General features: G+C 41.0%; 1 protein-coding gene and 1 long non-coding RNA gene across 13 annotated transcripts in view; one reads left to right on the top strand and one right to left on the bottom strand.

Moving 5' to 3' along the window:
- The window catches only part of NRXN3 (neurexin 3), a 1,829,483-nt gene that overhangs the window by 305,383 nt on the left and 1,502,335 nt on the right, over positions 1-21,765 (top strand). The gene's annotated exons all lie outside the window — the stretch shown is intronic.
- LOC106735788 (uncharacterized) overlaps positions 1,715-21,765 on the bottom strand; it is a 129,913-nt gene continuing 109,862 nt past the window's right edge. For 2 of the 3 annotated variants that reach the window (XR_001371019.1, XR_001371022.1), the window contains exons 2-3: positions 2,623-2,713; positions 1,715-1,812 (exon numbers count right to left, since the gene is read on the bottom strand). This is a non-coding gene — a long non-coding RNA (uncharacterized LOC106735788). Of the gene's footprint in view, positions 1,813-2,622; positions 2,714-4,677; positions 4,730-5,567; positions 5,660-21,765 lie in introns of those variants that run through there. The other variant, XR_001371020.1, reaches the window with a different exon arrangement.

Here is a 21,765-nt window from a genome sequence, read left to right on the forward strand (position 1 = left end):
GAATGAGCTCTGGTGTCTGTCTTTATAGAGACAGTGGATCAGGAAATATTCTTGATGGGCTTGTGCAGTGTAGTTGACATTGGCTTCACCTCCCCCTCCCCCTGCCAGCCCTATGTTCCCACAGTGCCTTAGGCACATCGTTTGGAGGATTTACCAGGCTCTAGTGTCATTGGGTGGCAAGTCCTTCATAGACTCTGAGCCCTATGATGGGCAAGACCAGCTAATCCTCATGGTGATCGGTGAATGACAGTTGAAACAATGAATGCCTTAACTAAAGTCTTAGATCCCAGTTTCTCTAGAGATATTCTTCAAGCCTCATTTTTAGTTTTTCAGTTGGGAGAATCTTTTCTCCTCAATAGGCCAGTAGATTCTAAAGTTCCTATTAGGAAAGGTGGAGGAAAGCCAGTTGGTGGACATTGGAAGAGACAGGGGAACATTGGAAGTTGTACCTGTAGTCCTATTCAAAAAGTCTGCTCACCCTTTGCCATGTGCCTGCACATGGTACAAGTGGAAGGTCAAGCTAGAAGATGTGTGTTGGCTCATACCTTGTCAGTCTCTATGCTTTCACTAGCTTGTGGCCTGACACAGCAAGCATGGAAGCATATATCCCTGACTTTGCCTGTACAGTCAACCAGCCACCATTCCACAGCTTTTCCCTTTCCTATACCCTCCTGGGACAGTCACTATAGGCACTCTCATATTCAACCCAGTATATGTCTCCGGATATATGGAGTGATCCTCATTAAACCTACTCACTCCCTTTCTTTCCCAAATTTTATTTTTATCTCGCTACCAAGTCAGTTAGTTGGAATATGGGTCTGGAGAAGGAGGCTGAAGGGAGACAAGAGATATAAATGCAAGATTGAGGACAACTGGCCAACTGCGATTATGCAGGGCTAATGCAACACTATGTTGAGGCCCATGTGGTAAGGTCCAAGGTTCATATTGTGAATGCTCTCTGTACATGCCAGGCATGCATGCATGTGCCTGTAATTCTGGTTGGCTGAGGCTGGGGGTGTGATGACTCTGTTGGGGGTGGCCCCTTCTATGTTTTTCTCTCTTTTTGTCTCTGTCTTATGGAAGATATAAATAAACAAACTTAAAGAAAAGGGTGGGATGGCTTACAACATTGAGTACCCACAATATGCTTAACATTGTGGTCTGGGCTTATGCACATTACTTGTAGCCATCTTAATAACCCTCTGAAGAAAGTAAGATTCTTCAATTTTACAAATGTAGAGACTGAGATTCAAGATGATTAAGAAATGTCTAAGATTGGATAGCTAGTAAGAAACAGGGCTTCCACTAGCTCCATTTACTCTAGAGTCAGTACATCTTTGCAATGTAGTGCCATTATTTCCCTAAATGCTTTCCTTATAGCTTCTCTATATTAAATATAATTTATCTTGTTACTAAGAAGATCAAGTAGGACCAGCCAGTGAAATGGTGGTTAAGGCAGCTCGATCCTACATGGCCAACTGAGCTGTCTGAGTCCTGCCACAGTGGCTTGAAGAACACTCCAGGTGGATGTGCTTGAATGCCTACAATCCCAAGAGGATAAGAGAGGAGAAGGGGTTGTGGCATGACCATTCCCCCCGGGAGGTGATTTTTCACTTTCTCTTCCTCTCTATAGCAAGCTTATACCCCCTATACCAATCAATCAATCAATCTATTAATCAATCCAGTAACAACAACACTTAAGTGCCTCGCCCAGGGTCTGATACAAAGAAGGAACTCAGTTGACATTAGTTGATGTTGCTGTTATTTTCACATTTGATAGCTTGGCAGGGAGGCGGAGGGTCTGTATGATATCTGGAATGTGAAAGGAGAAAACAACGTTGGTTAACTGGAGACAGTTCAACTTTGTAGACCTAGATAAATGTTACTGGTCATCAAATTATTCTAGACTTTACTTGGTGACAGATGAGTAGCTGCTCTGTTTAGCGGTTGTGTTTGCCTCAACCTCGGTCATGGGATGGTGAATGTGCCTGTTCCAGCCTCTGAATTGTTTATAAGTGATATTTTTATTGCTATCACCTCGAGGTGTCTATACAGGGTTCTCAGAGTGCACGCCATAGGTTAGCATTCCAGAATTCAGCTCTCAAAGCTTCCTTTCCATTGTAGAGGAGTGCGAGCTTTGCGTGCCTCTGTCCGCGGTGCTGAACTCAGACAGTGCTCACGGGAAGTAGAAGCAGATTGTTCCTCATAGCCCCTCTCATTTCCACAGCCCGCTGAGCTGAGACCAGACTACTCTGAGGAGAAGGCAGGGCTGAGAGTTAGGAAATCTGGTTATAGTTTCATTCACTTGCTGTGTGGCCCCAGGCAAACTACCTATCCTCTCTGTGTCAGTGTTCCTGTTGGTAGAATTAAGGTGCTACCTTCTGTCATTCCTGTGTCAGAGTATTGCTGATTTCTGTGTGAGCAAATGAGATGACAGATGCTAAAGTGGGATATGAAGGCACAGTATGATCATGTTACTATTACTGCCTCTCAGTCTTTTAATCATACATTTTGACTCTATCTTTTTAATTCACTGAGGCACCCTAAGGCCTAATAACATAGAATGCAGTGGAACGGGAAAAAAAAAGGCAAATATAAGCACTGGAGGAAAAAAGATACAACTTTCCTATGCTTTGCTTCCAAATGTCTGTATGTCATGTAGCTTAGAATGTATCTCTCAGAAGACAGATAATGACCAGCGACGGTTCAGCCCCTGTCCAAAAAGAAAGTTAAAAAGAAAAATCAGTAAGATCACATCTAATTACATATCCAGTCCCCAAAGGAGAACATCCCTTTACTATCACAGGCCTGAAATCTCACCATTAGCCTAATGTTTCACAAAACCTATTTATTTATTTTTTTCATAAAAGAAAGAGATGGAGAGATAGATATAGAGGAACAGAGTTTATATATTGAGAGAGAAAGAGAGAGAGAGAGAGAGACTCTCAACAGGGTTATCATGTTGCACCTAGTTTCAGCCAACCTGGATCATGTGTATGCCCAGACACCATCCCAGAACCATCCCACATGGTTCCGGTTGTATTACTACTACAGCCCTGCCTGGCCACAAGCCTAATTTTTTAACTCGGTATTTCTTGTCCTTCACAGAGTGTTTGCAGTGTTTTTTTGTTTTGAATTAATTATGCTTGCTATGGCTTGAGACTTGGAGATAGAATTGGGTTTAGATTTTTCTTTCCTCAGTTATGGGATATTTATAAGTTGAATCATCTAGTTTCTCATAGCCTCAGTTGATCCATCTGTAAAATAGGCTCAATAGTATTAATACCTTCTGTATGATAGAAAATATAAAAATTTTAAAAGAGGCTTTATAAATTTTCTTTTTTTAGGGAGTTTTTTCTATTACAGCACATGCACTCACTGGGGTGGGTGGGCTGAGGAAGAGAGAGAGAGAGAGAGAGAGAGAGAGAGAGAGAGAGAGAGAGAAAGAGAAAGAAAGAAATCACCTCCCAGGGAGGATGACTACACCACAGTTCCTTCTCCTTTATTCTCCTGTCGGGATTTTGGGCACACACGCACATGCACCTGGCAAGAGTTTGAAGCTGCGAGGTTCAGGCCTTGAACTACTGTTAGCCATATGGGAGTTCAAAAATGTGACCATTATGCCATCTCATGGTCTCATAGACTTTATAGACTTTTATAAGTATCAGTTGTCATGTTTATTGTCTGATGGGTTTTGATCAAAGTATTTCATGAGCAGGTCGTGGCATTTCTTGGTTCTGCTGTAGTTTGTTCTCTTGCTTTTATTAGGGGCATCTGTTCTTCTATCTCTTATTGAAACCTTACTCATCCTTTTAAGCACAGATCAAACATCACCTTCTCTGATGACGCAAACCATAAATAATTTCTTCCCCTCTAGAATTCCTATTTTATTTTGAAATTGTCTTTATTATTCATTTTGTTTGCCTCTTATACTGTGGTAGTGTAGTTATTTTAATGCTTTTTTACTTTCTCAACTGGATTATGAGATCCTTGGAGGTCCTATCTAGTACACAGTAGATGTGCGATCCCTCTTTGGATGGACTTATAGGATGGATGTTGTTCAATGTCCATTTCCTTATGTCTTCTTTGACATGCAGTATTGCTAGAGAAGGTATCCTGGTAGGTCAAAGGTACTTAATGTGAATGAAAAGCATTAGGCTTCAGTGGCCAAATGGGGGTGAAAATTAAAACCTGGAGAGAATAAATTGTATAAGAAAGTGTGAGCAGCTAAAGGAACATTTTATTATCTAGCAGTTTTTCTCAGCCTGGTCTCAGTTGTGAAGATGCTCTAGAGCTTGAATGAACTCGGAAAGAGACCTTAGGGCTCCAAACTTGGTTAGAATTCAGACACAGGAAATTGTGCAATGTGCAGGCATGCCAGAAGGTGGCGCACAGTCACTAATTCCAGGGTCTGGCAGCTTCGCTCCTGCAGATCCCCCAAATTGGTGCAGGTATTCTGATGGGTGGCTCTCCTTTGCATTTTAGGGTTCAGAGTGGTGTCCTTTTCATTTCTTTCCCTGTGCCTGTTCCACTCTGCTGCTCTTGACCCCAGTCTGTGGACTGAAGAGTGCTTCCCATGGACGATCTTCTTTGGGAAAGCTCAAACTGAGATGGGACAGAGGTGTTTTGGCTGCCTCTTAATTCCTGCATAGATCCAGAACCAAACCCATATCATACCCGCTATACTGGAATCTCCAGGATGGATCCTTAGAGAGTGAGCCGACAGTGCCTTTTTGGACAAAAAAGGTATAGGGAAAAAAAAAATCACTTTTTTTTTTTCATACACTGTTTTATTCCCTATCCCCTCTGTATCCCTCATTATTCCTGATTTCTTATCTGAATTGTAGGAACAAGACTTTCTTCAATGTCTCTTCCTCAGCTAACTCCTATATGGTGGTTTTTTTTTTTTTAAATTTAACTTTGTTTTCCTGTATATTCATCATAGATATCATCTATGCATGTAGGGGAGAGAGAGGGAGAGGGAGAGGGGGAGAGAGAGAGAGAACACACAAGCGAGCAATTCTCAAAAGGGTCTCATCACACCTCAGCCCCTTTTCCCTAGCCTTCCATCTCCTCAGGATTTGGGGCACCCATGTGTAAGCCTGGTGTATTTTTGGGTCAACCTGGGAATATGAACCCGTGATCGGCAGTGTAACTTCCAGTCGCTTAGATTGGACCTTATTCTCTTTATGGTATTATCACATTCATTACCTTATATTTTCATAAAATATCTTTAAGGTATGTGGCACAGTTTCCATCACAATAGTAGCTTTTCTTTTTATAGTTCTTTCTAGTTACCAAAGCTGTTTTGCCTATACATTTAAATGGACCCCTATAAAAGCTGTAAAGTTTTGGGTCTCCTACAAACAAACAAACAAACAAAACACCTCATGCACAGGGAGAGTAAGTGATTTTCTCAGAAAATGTAAGAATACAAGCACTCATTCATCTGGTTCCTCAAGCACTCATTCATCTGGTTCCTAAAGTACGTGCTTCTTAGTGTACTTCCTAACATATGGGCTTCTCATCATGAGGCAAATATTTCTGAAGAGGAAGATAAAACTTACCTGTAGCCAGTGATGGTATAAATAGGGCTGAAATTAACAGCACCTCTTCTCAGTCTAGCTCTTTTGCTTCCACTAAGAAGTTGTTATTTTTGTAATCTAACAAACCATTGGCTCTTTGCTCAGCCAGCTCTTACTCTTCAGCCTCTTCAGACTCTTGAGTGTGCATCAATCAGCATTTGACAAATGATCCCAGAGGTGAATGCCCAGAAAGGTGAATTCTGGAAAGCTCATCAGGAATCTTTGTTTTTTAAGCTTAAAAAGGATTAAAGAGAAGACTATAAAGATCCATCAAAGCACTAACAGTGACTGTGTTTAGATAATGGATTATTGTCACTTTTTTTTTTTTTCACTTTTCTATGTCTTATAGTCTCAAACTTTTCTCATGGAAAGTAACATTACAAAACAGAAAAGAAAGTATTGTGACATGGATGTTGGGATGTGTCTGAGTGTCTGTGTATGTGTTAGTGGCTGTTGATACATTGTATTAGATTGCACTGAGGCTGAGTAGGGCAAGAACTAGGGTATCATGTTCTCCCTGGCAGGGCATTCCATTGCTTGCTGGTTCTCATTCTCTCCTAAAGTCCTAGCTGATAGCTTTGGCAGGTTTCACTCATACCTTGTGCTGTCCCTGGAGCTCCAGTTGACTCCATAATGCCATAAGCACACACCAGCCTGGCAGGCTGGACAGGTGGTAAGGGGCCCCAGAGGCCTGAATGATCAGAACCTCACCCTCTCAGCAGAGCTGTGGGTTTTTCAGCTCCTCACTCTGCCGGCAGTAGACTTACGTAACACGTTCACAGAACTTCATTTTCCAGTAGATTGAAAGCAAAGCCATTGTTGATTTTCTCCAAAAAGATCTATTTGGAAGTGCAATTGCCTGGAATTACATGGTGGCACGGGAGGCCAGACCCTGCTGTAAATAACTTTCCTCTCAGCCACACAGGAGCTTGGCTGGCAGCAGTGTCTGCACTTGAGAAGACGGAGTTGAATGGGAAACGAATGTGTGTGTGTGTGTGTACGTGCACACACACTCATGAGCACACGCTTGTGTGCAAGGTCTCAGGGCCTTTGCTCACCTAGCTGCCACTTTCTCCACTTTAGGTGCTTTGCATCTGAATGAGGGATGAGGGCGGGAGTGGGGAAGGGCTGGGGTTGTGCTTCTGGGCCCTTAATGTTTGTGTGGCCTCTCTGGCTACTTCTTCCACCTGACACCTGGAGCTATGTAAGGTTGAGTGATTGATGCATGAAGTGGAGGGCACAAAAACAGGCTTTGGAATTGGGCATATTTGAGTTCTAGTCCTTGATGTGCCAATCACAGCTTATGAGAACTTAGAAAATTACTTTCATCTCTGCCCTTTTTTTATACGTAAAACAAACCAATAAAAACCCAAATCAAACAACAACTGGGGGTGAGTGTGGGAGTTGAGAGTACCTAAATTTAAATATTGTTGCAAAGATTAAAAGCATAATGCTGGAGAAACCCTGCACAGTATCTGATACTTGTACATGCTCTAGACATTCAGTTTCATCCTGTGACCTGCCTTTCTTTTCATAACATATTAAGATTAGAAGAAAATGCTATGAGCTTGGAACCAGGATAGTAAAGATCAAAGTTGTGAAATGTGAAAAGTTTAGTTTTACTTATTTCTATACTTCCTTCCCCTATAGATAGCCGTAGTATAAATACTAGACTCCCCAAAGAAAGACTGGAATAAATTAATTCACACCATGGCAGATGGGACTTAATGCTGTTTCCTCCTGGTGGACATCTATATTTTGTGAGTCCTGCTTCAGCAAGTAGGGGACAATGTTTAACCCAGAGATGGAAGAATTTTATGTGGGTAACATCTAGACGAGGAGCTCTTTTTCAATGAGAAAGTGTTACCACTTATTTGCCTCTTCTTGTGATCAGCTTTATCTGGCAGGTACTAGAATGGCATTAGCCCAACTGAGAATTTTTCTCTAGACTCTTGTGGAATTGTTCTTTCTACATTTCCTCATGAAGTCTAGGAAATAGTGGGATCTAACAAACTATGACCCACACCCTCAAGAGAAGACTTCCCGATGAATCTGGTGACGGCATCTAGCCACCTGTCTTTCCAGTATTTATTGACCTCCTACCTCAAAAAATATAGCCAATATTGATAAATATTTTGGCCAAGTTCTTAAGTGCACTATTTCATTTAGTCTTTACTACTTCTGATGATGTTGTTGCTGTTACCTTTATGCCATTATATAGCCCAGTGATTAAAAGCAAAGATTCTAGAAGCAGGTTCCTGGTTTGAATCTCAGCTTAACAATCACTAGTAGTGTAAAGTTAGGTGAGCTAATTCTTTGTATCTTGTCTTAATGCCTTGAAAAAGTTCATGGAAAGTATGCCTTACTAAATAACTATGCATGAGATCCCCATTTTTTTGGTACCAAAATCATCTTCTCTTCCACTTTAATTCAATTTTTCCATGATGTGTTTGATGTCCTCTCAAACTTAAAGTAGGAATGTAATAGTACTACCTCACAAAGCTGTTTGGAGCATTAAGTAATTCAATATATGTAACGTGCTTGGAAGAGTATTTGGCTATTATTATCTCCATTAAACATTGATATCACTGAGGATGGGAGGAGAAAGTGATTTTTCTAATGACACCCAGCTGGTGACATATCCAGGTCAAGTCTCCATGCTTTAGAATTCTCAGGCTAGTGCTTCTCTCCTACTATGAGAGAAATGTGCAGGTTCTTTTATTTCTCTCATATTATCATGTTTCATTACAGCCCTCCAACAAGTAACAGCACTTCAGCATGGCTGAAAATGTTGGTGAGAACAATTGAAGAGTTGAGAGCTTGCTTACTTAAACTGTAGTCTTGAAAGCATGTAAGAAAAAGTTTCCTCACAATTTGAGGTCAATTTAGGTGCCCATCCCAGCTTGGTATCTGCAGATAATTAGCATCTAGTGAGTTTATTAGTGAATGGCCTTGTGGTCAACATCCGAGTTAGAGCTTTATCTGGTATTGCCTGCCACCGAGGCCAGATCAAGCAAGGCTTTGCTGATGTTGGCAACTCCAGGAGTCAATTTGTGTGTGAGTTTAGGTCAAGATCTGAGATTCCATTAGGAAAAAAATATGGTGACTAACCATTGATGGATTTAGGATAAAAAGTGGAGTAAAAGTTACATTATCTAAAGATTGTTTTTCCATCCCTAGGGTGACCTAAAACATGCTCTGTTAGGCAAAGCTCAACAAGGTCCCATGTGTTTCAGATGAAGAGGGTAGGCCGGATGAGGAAGATGATCAGCAAGGTGTTCTTCACTTCTTCTTATTTCTTCTGACTTCTCCTGTCATAATGCCTTCGTTTCTGCCATTAGGGATTTATTATTTCAGGCATTATGAGTAATTTAATTTCCAATATTTCTAAGAGGTCTTAAGTCATGCCTTAGATATCTTTCAAGATACCTTAAATAAAATCATGTAATATCCCATATGGAAGTCTCTTCCTCTGTTCAGATGCAGAGTCACTTAACCACCTTAATGCCAGTTAAGAACTGGAATAGGCTTCTTGTGGGCAGAGAGGATGAAAAATATTTGCTGATATGCCATTTTATAAAGACCTGGTCTACTCTATGTTTTTTTAGCTCAGCAAATAGCTGCTGGAAGAAGTTCAGATTGGAATTAAGTTAGAACAAGGAGCTGTGATTCAGCATAGGAGAGCTTCCCACTCAGCCAAGATAATTAAGAGCTTGTCTTCTCTTCTTTTCTTCTACAAGTGTAAGAAAGAACACCCTACCTATTATGGGTTGAATTGTGTCTTCCCAGAAGATATTGGAATACTAACCTCTAATACCAGTTAATATGACCTTATTTGGAAATAGGATCTCTGCAGATGATGAAATTAAGATAAGGTCATTAGGGTGAGTCCTACTCCAATACTAGTGTTTTCTTATGAAAAGGGGACATTCAGACTTATAGACAGGGAAAATGCCATGTGAACTTGCAGGCAGAGATCAGAGTGATGTGTCTATAAGTTGAAGAATGCCAGATTGCCAGAAAATCATGAAAAGGTGAAAGAAAAGTATGAAAATGATTCTCTTTATGGCCCTCAGGAGGAATCAACCCTGGCAGCACCTCGATCCCAGACTTCTAGTTTCTAGAACTTCAAACAATGAATTTAATTTCTGTTGCTTAAGTCACCCAGTCTGAGGCTCTTTGTTACAGCAGTCTTAACAAACTAATACACCACTGAAACAAGCTAATGAAGAGTTCTTTCTTTCTTTCCTTCTTTCATTGTTTTCAGTAAATATTATGTAGGGACAGTGGAAGAGCTTTTACATTTCTCCTTTCTTGTTTGAAAGTAATGTCTCTGCCAATGATCAAGTTAAGACAAAGTGGTTAGGTTGGATCCTAATTCAATGAGTGTGACCTTATGAAAAGAGGATATTTGAATACAGAGATAGGCACATAAAGGGAGAAGGCCAGGCACATGAAGATACTGGGAACAATATTTTAGATAAGATCTTTACTTTAAAGGAGTTCATAGATGAGATGTGGATACAGGTAAGTGAACAGGCCATTACTGGTAATATAATAAGGATCTAACACCTATTCTTGCCTTTGGGCCATTGGCTCTCAACCTTGACCATACTCTGAAATCCCTTAGGAACCTAAAAAATATCTCTTTCTCCAGTTCCTAATCCCAAATATTCTATCTAATTGGCCTGTAGTGGGAACAAGGCATCACTCTTATAAAATCTTTCCAAGAAGTTCTGAAAGACTGCTATTGTTGAAAAACAGTTTTTAGAAATATAGTCAAGATTCTGATAAGCTGGAAAACTGGAGAAAGGGGATTGTGGCATGATGAGACCTCTCATGCTGTCTCTCTCTCTCTCTCACACACACACACACTATCATTAATGTAATAAAATAAACCTCAAAAAAGCTATATGGTCCAGGTAAGGAGGCTAGTATTTCATTTAAAAAATAATGTGTGTGTGTGTGTGTGTACATGCATGTGTGTGTGCATATAGATATACCCACTACTGAGGTCCCACTCTAGACCAATTAAATTGGCATGGTAATGATATTTTTAAAAAGCTTCCCAGGTGATTTCAATGTGTAGCCAGCTTTGAGAACTACTGTCCCTTATGTGAGGTAGGGATCATGTCTATCTTGTTTAACTGCATATTCTCTGCAGTGTCTGGAATAGTAAAGATGATCAATAAATTATTGTTGAGTCAGGATCTATAATGAGAAAGGCATGAGGTGCAAGGGGTACACTGAAGAGCAGTACCCAGGGCAGTTGTTGGAGAGGAAAGGCCCAAAAGATACATTATTTGATCCAGGCAAGGAAGGAAGAGGAGAGCATTTTTGGCAGAGTGAATGGCGTGGGCATAGGGTCAAGAATCTAATCATGGTTTACCATGCCTGGAGTGACATCTGTGGGTAGTGAGAGAGGCTTGTCTGGGTCGTCATAAGAGCATAGCCATGGGCTCTCAAGGCTACTGTTTTTTTGTTTTGTTTTGTTTTGTTTGCTCTAGGATGCATGTGTTTGTCAGACAGAAGGAGGGAGGGAGGGAGAGAGACAGACAGACAGAGAGACAAAGAGAGAGATAAATCACCCTCCAAGGGAGATGGCCATGCTATAGTTCTTTCTCCTCTATTCTCCTTTCAGGATTCTTGGCATGCATACACGTATGTGCCCGGCATTATTTTCAAGCCTTGAAGTCAGCTATGTGGAATCCAGACTTCTCAACCTCCATGCCACCAGCTGGCCCTCAAGGCTGATTTTTAATATCTTGGCCTTGGTGCTCAAATAGGTCCAGTGGTGGCCTTAGAATTTTGCACTTTTTCTTTCTGGGGACAGGAGCTCAGGGAGATATAGCATCTTACAACTCAGGCTTGCAAGCCCATCTCAACAGAACAGCATCATCATCTTCTCAGAGACATCACTAAGTATTGTAACTGCATCCTACTCCTTAAGTGTGACCTGATAACAGTAAAACTTAGGAGTGGGGGGGTCAGCAGGTGGTTAAGGCCCTGGACCCTCACATGGCCAACCACAGTTCGAGTCCTGGACCTGGTGGCTTGGAAATCACACTGGGCATGTGTGTGCTTTCCCAAAATCCCAGGAGGAAAATGGAGAAAAAGGAATTTCAGTGTTACCATTCCCCCTGTGAGGTGATCTCTCCCTCTCCCTCTCACCATCTCTCTCTGGAGAGTCCATGCATCCTATGGCAAAATCAAACAGACAAACAAAGACATGACTTACATAACTTAGGAATGAGACTTTCTCAACTATCTGTCCACACTTCTGACAAGCTCTGGGCAGAAACCTTGGAGAGATCATAGAAGAGCTTTTACATCTCTCCTTTCCCATCTTTTTTTTTTTTTTTTTTTTAATAGGGCACGTGTACTCACTGGAGAGGCAGAGAGAGACAGAAAGCAAGAAATCACCCACCCCCACTCCCGGGGTTTTTTTTTAATAGGGCACGTGTGCTCACCAGAAAGACAGAAAGAGACAGAGAGACAAAAAGTGAGAAATAATCCCCTAGGGTGGATGGCCACACTGCAACCTCTTCTCCTCCGTTCTTCTCTCGGGATCTTGGGCATGCATGCACATTCTCCTGGCATGAGTTTAAACCACTGAATCTGAGACTCAAATCGTGGTTGACTACATGGGAGTCCAGCAACATAGCCATTATGCCATCTACTGGCCCCACCCATCTTTTCATTTTAATTCTATTTTTACCAAGATAAGCACACAGGGAAAAGGGAAGGAAGAGAAGGCCTAGTGTGATCTCCCTGACTGGTCCTTCTTCAGGAGAGCTGTTCAGTAGGCAGGTTGATAGCTGAGGGATGGACCAAACCCTTGATCCTGGAAGATTGTGCATGTATCCCTTGGGTGTTTGCTTGCCCAAGATGTGCTCTTGCCAGCAGTGCCCAATTTAGTACTCTCTGCAGATTTCATTAATAGTCTGTCTGCTCCACTCTGAGTCTGTAATGAAGATGTTAAATAAAATTTGACATTGTTATTGCATTTGTACAGCACTTCATATTTACCAAGTGCCTTTAGTACATTTTTATTCTTTTCTAAGCAATAGGCCCAAGAAGTCGATTAGCACCACTGTCTCCATTCTACAGAGCAGGCCCTTGGGAGTTTATGGATTCGTTGAGACCCTGTAGCAAATCCCCTCCATCTGACTCATCACCAGTAGGGATGTGTTTTTCTCCCTTGCCCAAAACTCAACTCATTGAGTTGTACATATTCCTCAGGCTCTGCCTGCCCTGCCCTCTCACACCCTCCCTCTGGATCCCAGGCTTCACTCCCTGAATATTATTTCTCTTCTCATTCTCATAATTTTGTGGTTTTCGTTCAGAAAAGCCTTAGTTGTCTTTTCAGCAATTTGAATGAATTTGCAAGTAAAATTTCCTGATGGGTATCAAATGCTTTGTGGATCATCCAACACACAGTATTTGGCAGGCCTGCCCCTGTCCATCCTGCTGCTTCTCACGAGCCTGTCAGTGGTGCTGTGTATGTGTCTGGCATGATCTGTCCTTTGTAAACAATCGCAGGGCAAACAGCACTGTTGTTTTTCTGGATATGACAACCTCCTCCCCCTCTTAATGTGGGAAAACTTCAACTCAGAGGCTCTAGGTGACAGCATCTCTTTAAGAACTGGGAGAGAAAATAAGCTTTGTAAAGAAAGGCACAGAAAGTTGCTCAGGTTTCTTCCCTGAGCTTGTCAGAGCAGCTGAATACAGCATATTAATAGGTTTACTGAACTCTCTGAGCCTTAGTTTTCTCATACGTTAAATGGCGATATTCAGGGAAAAACAGCTATGTAGAGGGTTTTCTGCCTTAATAACTTATACATTTGGGGAAGGACTTTTTAGGACATTGTTTTTGACTATACATTTTTTTAAATAGAGGTTTTTACCTTAGGACACATACACTCTCTAGAGAGAGACAGAGACAGTGAGAGGGAAAGTTGGAAATCTTCCCCCAAGGGGGATGGCCATGCCACAGTCCCTTCCCCTCCATTCTTTTTCTGGGATCTTGGGCACGCATGAACACGTGCCTGGCATGAGTTTCAAACCACTGTGTCTAGGACTTGAACCGTGGTTGGCCATGTTATTATTACACCATCTTCTGGCCTCTTGACTATTCACTTTTAAAACCTATCTGTGACTAATTTTCCATCTCTCCCAGGCTATTATATCTTCATGTTGCCCTCTCTGTGCACCCTCTATTTCTACCTCATCCTCTCTCTCCAGCACACTTCTTCATTTCTTGTTAGTCTCATTGTCATTCACTTTTCCCCCTTCTGCTGCTGCCCTAATGCTCATCACTCTCTAGTTCTACTCTTTATCCCAGCCCATGGAAGGGCCTCACTCTACTGTTTCTGAAGTCACCTCACAGGGTTCTTGCCTTTCCTTCCTAGCTCCGACAAGATTACTGTTCGTAAGTACCTAATGGAGGGTTCATGATGTGGTATGGGACAGACAGAGAAGGAACTATGGAGACAAGACCTACAACCCCCTCATTTTGTTACTAAGTTATAGAGAGTGTGGGGTGATGAGAAAGTTGTGAATAGCAGAAGGGATTCTAGGTTCTTTGACTCAGGAAATTACTTTCTAGTCAGGAACAAGTGACACTGAAGGTTTCAAAATAGGGTCTGACAACACACCATTGTTTTTCCTGTGGGAAGAACATTGAACTAAAAATTAGAATTGTTAAATCAGAAACTGTGATGGGTCCGAGACCAAGTTAGTTTGCCACAGGCATATAAATACACATGCACACATATACACATACATATACATAAGCGGTCTTCCAACAATTCATGGAAAATGCATGTTATGAAAACTATAAGCAGATTTAAATTTTTGTGCAAAATAAACCCATATTTTAATTTCATTTTTATATACTTTTTTAAGTTTCTGCACACACACACATACACACAAACACACAAACACACATATTGGGTCATCAGGAAAGTCATGATGCATTTTTTAACAGAAAAACATGGAAAAATATGTCATGACTTTCCTGACATAATATCTAATAATAATATTACTCTTAATACATACTGTCAGAAGACAAGAGGAAACCTGGATCAAACATGAAGACCACTGACTACTTATGGCAAAAGCAGCAAGCAAAACAATCTCCTACATTGGTTCCCTCAGCTCATTTCCACAGTGTGATGTGTGATGTCTGATGGTACCTGCACACACAGCGGGATGTACTGAGGAGAGGACCCTGTCACGTTAGAAAAGTCTCATCTTACCTAGCACTGTTCATCCTCTCCCCAGGAGAAAAGAGATCATATCTTTTCTCTGAAATGTGAGCAAATCTTCAGAAAGAGGAGGGAGACTGTAATTTCTTGGAATATCACTGGAGACCTTTTCTATCTTTGTTGTGCTGGTGGGAGACAAATCTGCCTTCTAACCTGAAGGGAGATAGTGTATTTGGTTTCCAAAGATGTTTAGTTTGGGGACCAGCAGATGGCATAATGGTTACATTGCTAGAATCCCATGTAATCACCTACCGTTCGAGTCCCGGATCCAGTGGCTTAAACCTCACACCAGGTGTGTGTGTCTATATGTGCCTAGCCATCCACCCTGGGGGTGATTTCTTGCTTTCTGTCTCCAGGTAGTTCATACGCTCTATAGCAAAAATCTCTCAAAAAAAGAAAAAAAGAGAAAAAAGAATGTTTGGTTTGCAAACCCCTTGTAAAGATTGTTAGTACAGCTCTTCACTCAGAGACCCCTGACATTACAGAAATGTGAGATACTTATGGAGCATCTTTAGTTCCTACCCCCAGCACAGGTATTCTCCTCCTGACCATGTCCTACACTTCCATTTCTCCATTTACTCAGTAGGTATACATGGAGGCATGTGGATAAGATACTGGAGTTTCTGCTGGGCATCTGGTTACATCTTACTGTTGCTGAAATGAAATAAATCAAGAGAATAGTTGGAAAAGTATGTGAACTTTGAGTAGGGCATCAAAAGATAAGGGATGTTGATTAGCTATGTTGCCTCAGACAAGTTACCTAAGCTCTTCATGCCTTAGTTATTCTTTCTTGAAAGTGAAGAAGATAACTCCTGCATGGCTGTCTATCTCCTGGGATGTTGACAGAGCAAATGAGTTTGTGTTCAGTGTATGAAGTGCTCAAAGGAGAGATGCTGGTTGAATGCAAAGTTTGCCCTCACTGCCCTAAATCTCATTCTGTTCCTTATCCCAGCCTGAGGAAGGGCCTTTTCCTGCTGTTTCTGACTAGGTCACCCCACAGGATTTTTGTTTTTCCTTTCTATCCTTGAAGTATTACTTAATGCAATCGCCCAATGGATGATTTGTGGTGTGATATGGGACATACAGAGTGAGGGGGTGGTGATAAAAAGATCCTCTGGCCCTTCACTTTGTTACTGCTGGGCAACAGAGAATAGGGTTGATAGAGAAGTTGTGAATAACTAAGTAGATTCTGGGTTCTTTGGCTCAGGGAGTGTAAAGATATAGGAAAACATTCTAGTTTCTCCTGCTTGACTCACAAAAAAAAATAATTTTGTGACCCCTGGTCATTAAACCATGGGGATTTCTCCCAACAAAGCAGTTCTCTAGTGGACAACATCTGAGTATCCTCTAATTCGATCCAATTGTGACACCGTTTGCTTGGAGAGAGTATCAGATTCCATAAGTTAATGGCTCAGTTCTGTAAGACTTTCTTCTACTTCAAATGCCAGTTGCAAGGAATAGGTTTTCATCTATGCTTCTGACCAACTGGCTATACATTGGGGTTTGTATAAGCCCCTTCCCAGGTTGTATGAATTTGCTAGAGTGGTTCACAGAATTCCAACACTTTACTTACATTTATTCATTTATCATAAAGGACATTACAAAAGACACAGATGAACAGCTAGAAGAAAGAGTTACATAGGGCAAGGTGTGGGAGAAGGGGCATGGAAATTTCATGCTCTCTCTGGGATGCCATTTTCCAGTATCTTCCACTTGCTCAGCTATTCAGAAGCTCTCTGAACCCTGCCCTTTTGGGGTTTTGTGAAAGTATTATTACATAGGCATGACTGATTACATCAGTGGCCACTGGTGATCAGTTCAGCTTTCAGCCCTTCTCTCTTCCCTAGGAGTTGGGACTGAAAGTCATGCCTTGGTCTCTCAGACCTCCATTCTGAAGCCCCAGTCACCATTCATCTCATTAGCATAGAAAACACATTCATCATTCTGGAGATTCCAAGGATTTTAGGAGCTAGGGAAGGGTGGAAGACCAAACGTATATTTTACAACATCACAGGGAACACTGTCTGGTCAGAAGTAGGGGATACTGAAGGATAAATTGGGTTGTTGGGAAAGTCATAACACATTTTTGCATATAAAAACGTGGATAAATATGACTTTCCTGATGACCTAATAGAATGGGTCAAACAGCATTGGCATGCATCGAGATCAATTGTGATACTTGTGATGGAAAGGACCATTGACTGACTCGGAAAACCTACCCCTCTTGGGTCACTAATTAGTAGGTATGTAGCCAGTGTACTAGGAAGATACCTGCTGGTCTGTGAAAAGGGGAATTTCTTTTCCTATTTCCTTTTGGTGGACAACTGAAGATAATTCAGAAAGTTGCCAGAGGACTACCCAGCCAGACTGTCTGCTCCTTCCCTTTCTAACATCCTCCTTCTCTTCACAAATATTTATTTATACCTCATTTGCAATTGAAGATAAGCATTTCTGAAATCAGTCCTGTTGGCACATGTCTAAACACTTTGCAGCTAAGAGACAGATTCACAGAAACATTTTTAAATGTTCATAAACTAACACATAGATTGTCAAATCCTAACCACAAGGTTCAAACCAGGATCCTGACACTAACATTTTAGGATATTCTAATGCAGATCAGCATTTTTCCTGATACAAGCCTCTCAAATCTTGTGTGTAAGTGTATGTGTGTGTGTGTGTGAGTGTGCATGTGTGACTGTGTGACTGTGTGAGGTTCTTTGTTAGTCAACATTGCAAAGTTAAGTGCTCAGTGAAAAGATACTGGAGAATTGCAGATTATCAATAAAGAATTGTTTGGAAACATAATCCAGTAAAAGCTGTACTGAAAAGAGGTAGAGCTTTTCCAGAGCTAAGTTGCCAATCTTGAGTTCACTCCAGACATATAGATTTGACTTCAGCCTGGTGGCCATGTGGATGTGCCTTGATTTCTGGTTTTTCTTTGCTCAGCACAGAAAGGTCCTTGCAAAGATGACTGAGATGAAAAAAATTCTGCTACCAATGCCAGTATACAACTCATTCTGCACGGGTGTTCTTTTAGGCTCTAACCTTGTTTGTGTTCAGGTAATTCTGGCAATGGGACATCTCTCCTGTAAGGCTATTACCAGTGTGTAGTCATCCAACCAGTTAGTTAGAGACCAGGACTGTGTAAGGAAGGAAAGAGTTATTTGCAGAACTGGGGGTGGGGTAGGGTGGGGGGATGAATATGACACATGAGATTGTTTTAAGAATGCAGGGTAGATTTGATAATTTTGATTAGATTTCTCCCCCGAGCCCCTCAACTGTCAGAGATAAATGTGAAATGCAAGAAATTCCAGGACCCAAACTCTGAAAATGTTTTTCACCTCAGAACATTTGATCAGCAATCAGAATAATTGAAGTGTGCATTTCCAGACCACTTCCTAAATACAATTTGTGCATGTGTAAAGTAAGACCTAAGGTAAGGTCAGTTTTTTCTTCTATGGAGCAAGCAGGGCTTTGGGGATGGAGAGAATGTTTCCTGATTCCAGTTTTGCACTTCACAGCTGTGTGATCTTTAATATTCCTCCTAATAAAGTGAGAAGAGTAATACTTTTCCCACAGGCTTGCATTAGAAATAAATGAGATAAAGCCTCAAGCAGAACGCCTGTTGCATCACACTTAGCACATGGTCATTTGCTTTCTCTTTCTAGGAAGCAGGCCTGGAGTGCTGGTTCGGTGTTTACTGACCCTGTGTTCTCATATGTCCCTTTGGGTGCTTGGATGATCCACAGGCACTCTGGAATGTGTGCGTAATGCTGTCAGCCTCCAAAGCAGCCACTTCCTTCCTTTTGAATGCAGAGACCAGGCACATACAAAGACAGAAGAAGTACGGCTTTCCCAGGGTGGCTATCACCAGATGCCACATCACTCTGTGTTTAAGGGTTTTCTCTGAAAGGCAGAAGGGAATTAATCTACTTTTTAAACTCAAGACATTAGAGTTCATTCAACATGTGAGACACCAGGAATAATTGTCCTATGAGCTGACACAAACTGCGATGAGAAAGACCTTCTCTGCCTCCCCTGTCTTGGGTTGCACACCAGGATGTGCTAATTAAAGCATCTGTCTCTCTCTCTCTCCAGCTCCCATTATCAGACATCTTAATTTATTTACTTATTAAAAAATAGAAGAATTTGCGCTTTTTTCTTCCCCTTTATTTTACCTTCATCGTTAGTCATTAAGTGATCTCTTGGCAAAATGAATAACAAAATAACTATAATTGAATATGGTTCTGATTTGGTATGTTGCTTTTCCTTCTCACATTGGCAATTCTAATGACAATGACCTTGTAAGTTAATACATATCCTAGGGTGTCTGTTCTCTGTTCTGGACTGCTTTGAACACACTGCTTTGGCTGAAGAATAGCAAGAACAATGATGCAAATTGGTAGCAGCTAATCCAGACTTTGCTCACAGGTTAAGGTGAGAGGTGCCTTTCTCAGGAGAAGGATTCATGGTCTCAGAATGTGTCATTTTCCATGGGTCTTCTCCTTTTGGTAATGATCTGAACACTTGAGTTAAAAATGACTTTGGCAGTCCCAACCCTATCTGTCTAGAATTTGGCATTGATTTGAATTCTTATGTGTTTAACTCAATGATAGTAATTTTTATTAATTCATTCAAGAAAATGAGTGGAATGACTGCATTAAGGCTTTGGGAGAGACCCTTGTGGAGTACAGCATCTTCGTAGCATGTACCATCACAGCTGGGCCATTAATATAGAGTCTGGAAAACATAAATGATGGATCGATCTATTTTAAAAATAAAAAATGTTTGCAGTGTTCACCCACCTCCCCAGTTTATGTAAAATTATTTGTATTATATTGTTATTTAAAAATTTACAACAATAAAATATGTAGTACATTTCTTATGTTTCATGCTCTGCAACAGGCATAAAACTAAAAAAAATGCATTACAAATAATATAAGAACAACAAAATTTAAATAAAGCAATGTTAAATTTAAAGTGACTGGATTATAAGCTAATGTAAATACAAATCTGAATGAATGCTGTGAATATGGTACTAACTGTTGCAGCCAAGGCTGTTTAAAGTTTGGCCTTTCCCATACTCCTTATGATGTATGTTCTCCTCTTCTCAATTCTCTCCCACTTTCCTCTACTCTAGTTTCTTGTTTGTATTGGCCTCAGTCTGCTCTTTCCTCACTGGCCAAAGACTGTTAACATCCTACCACTAGCACCAGTTGTAGACATGTATCCAAGTGTGAGCTTTGGAATTGCGTAGTAAGGGAGCCAGCATATGGGACAGTGGTTGGTATGCTAGACCCCCACATGATCAACTGTGGTTTGAGTTCCAGACCCAGCAGCTTGAAACTCATGCTGGGCATGTGTGTGTGTGTGCTCAAAATCCCAAGAGGAGAATGGAGGAAAAGGAATTGTGGTATGACCATGTCCCTTGAGGGGGTGATTTCTAGTTTTTTGTCTCTTCGGTAAGTGCACGTACCTTATAGCAAAAAATCTCCCCAAAAAAAGAAAATTGCACAGTAAGCCCAATTGTAAAGTGGTCACTTAGATAATTTTAAAAATATCATCAGTATGAAAATTTTGAACACACACAGAGACTGTTTTCAGGTCTCCTATACCTACCTATACCTCCTTTTTGTAAGTATATGTTTATACATCTGTATCTATACCTCTATCTGTCTATATCTGTGGATACACACACACACACACACACACACACACACACACATATGGATGGATATGGATGGATAGATATATATGTCAATAGACAGATATATATCATTTTAAGTTTGTTTATTTCATGAGCAAGTGAATGAGGGAGAGAGACAAGTACTCCTAACAGAATCTTCATGTTGCAATCCTGCAATCCACCCAGTCTCAGCTGGCCTGGATTATGGGACACCTGTGAGCCCAGGTATGCTCAGGAAGGTCATAGAATATGATCCAGAACCTTTCCAAGTGAGTCTTTTGCATTATTGCTGTGCCATATGTCTATGTCTATATCTATCTAAATCTATTTCCTAAAAATCTTGTTATTGATAGTTTTATTATTGTTAATGATTTTGATTAGGCAGTAAATCAATTGGCTGTTACTGTATGATGAATCACACTCAAAATCCAGTATTTTGAAACCACCAGCCATTTATTATTTCTCACAAGCTTCAGATTGTGTAGATAAATCTGATGATAATATGTGTGGGCACAATGGGGCTCATCCAAGTACCTGTGGCCAACTGCAAGTAGGCTATTCAGCTGAGCAGGTCCTGGCTGGGCTCTCTCTCTAAGGCTGTCTGGAACCCTAGCTGAAGCAAGTATGGGCTAGTTCTTAACATAATCTGGACACATATGGTGATCGCAAAGAACAGGGAACAAAGGGAACCCATGTAAGTCTCTTGCTGCCTCATGTTAGATATGCCACACCATCATTTCTGCTGCATTCTATTCACTAATATTCAACCCAGATTCACAGGCTAGGGAAATATGAAGGGGCTTCAAAATGTTCATAGGGGAAAACAAAGCACAAATTTTTCTGGTGAAAACAAAAGTAGAAATTTATGTTTAATTTGTTTTCATATACACATTTTCCATGAACTCTGAAGACCCTTCACAGACTCCACAGCCTATTTTCTAGAGGAAGGGAGCTACAGACTCTGAATTCAAAGTGTGGTGGAGCCATTTCTCAATCATCTATTGTAGAAGATAAGAGATGGGATATTGGAATTTGTTAGGAAGTAATATTTTCCTTCTTGGTGAGAGAAGGATACTGCCTTAGGAATAGGTAAGTGAGATACTCTACCAGTTCTTCAGTGTGGGAATGAGACAGAGCGTAGAGTTAAAAACAACTCCAAGGAACTCAAGCCTGGGTGACCGACAAGATGTTGAAGGTACTGAGACAAAGCTTCCACAAAACAATA

This window comes from Tupaia chinensis, unplaced genomic scaffold (assembly GCF_000334495.1).
Source record: "Tupaia chinensis unplaced genomic scaffold, TupChi_1.0 Scaffold000528_1, whole genome shotgun sequence".
NCBI lineage: Eukaryota > Metazoa > Chordata > Mammalia > Scandentia > Tupaiidae > Tupaia > Tupaia belangeri.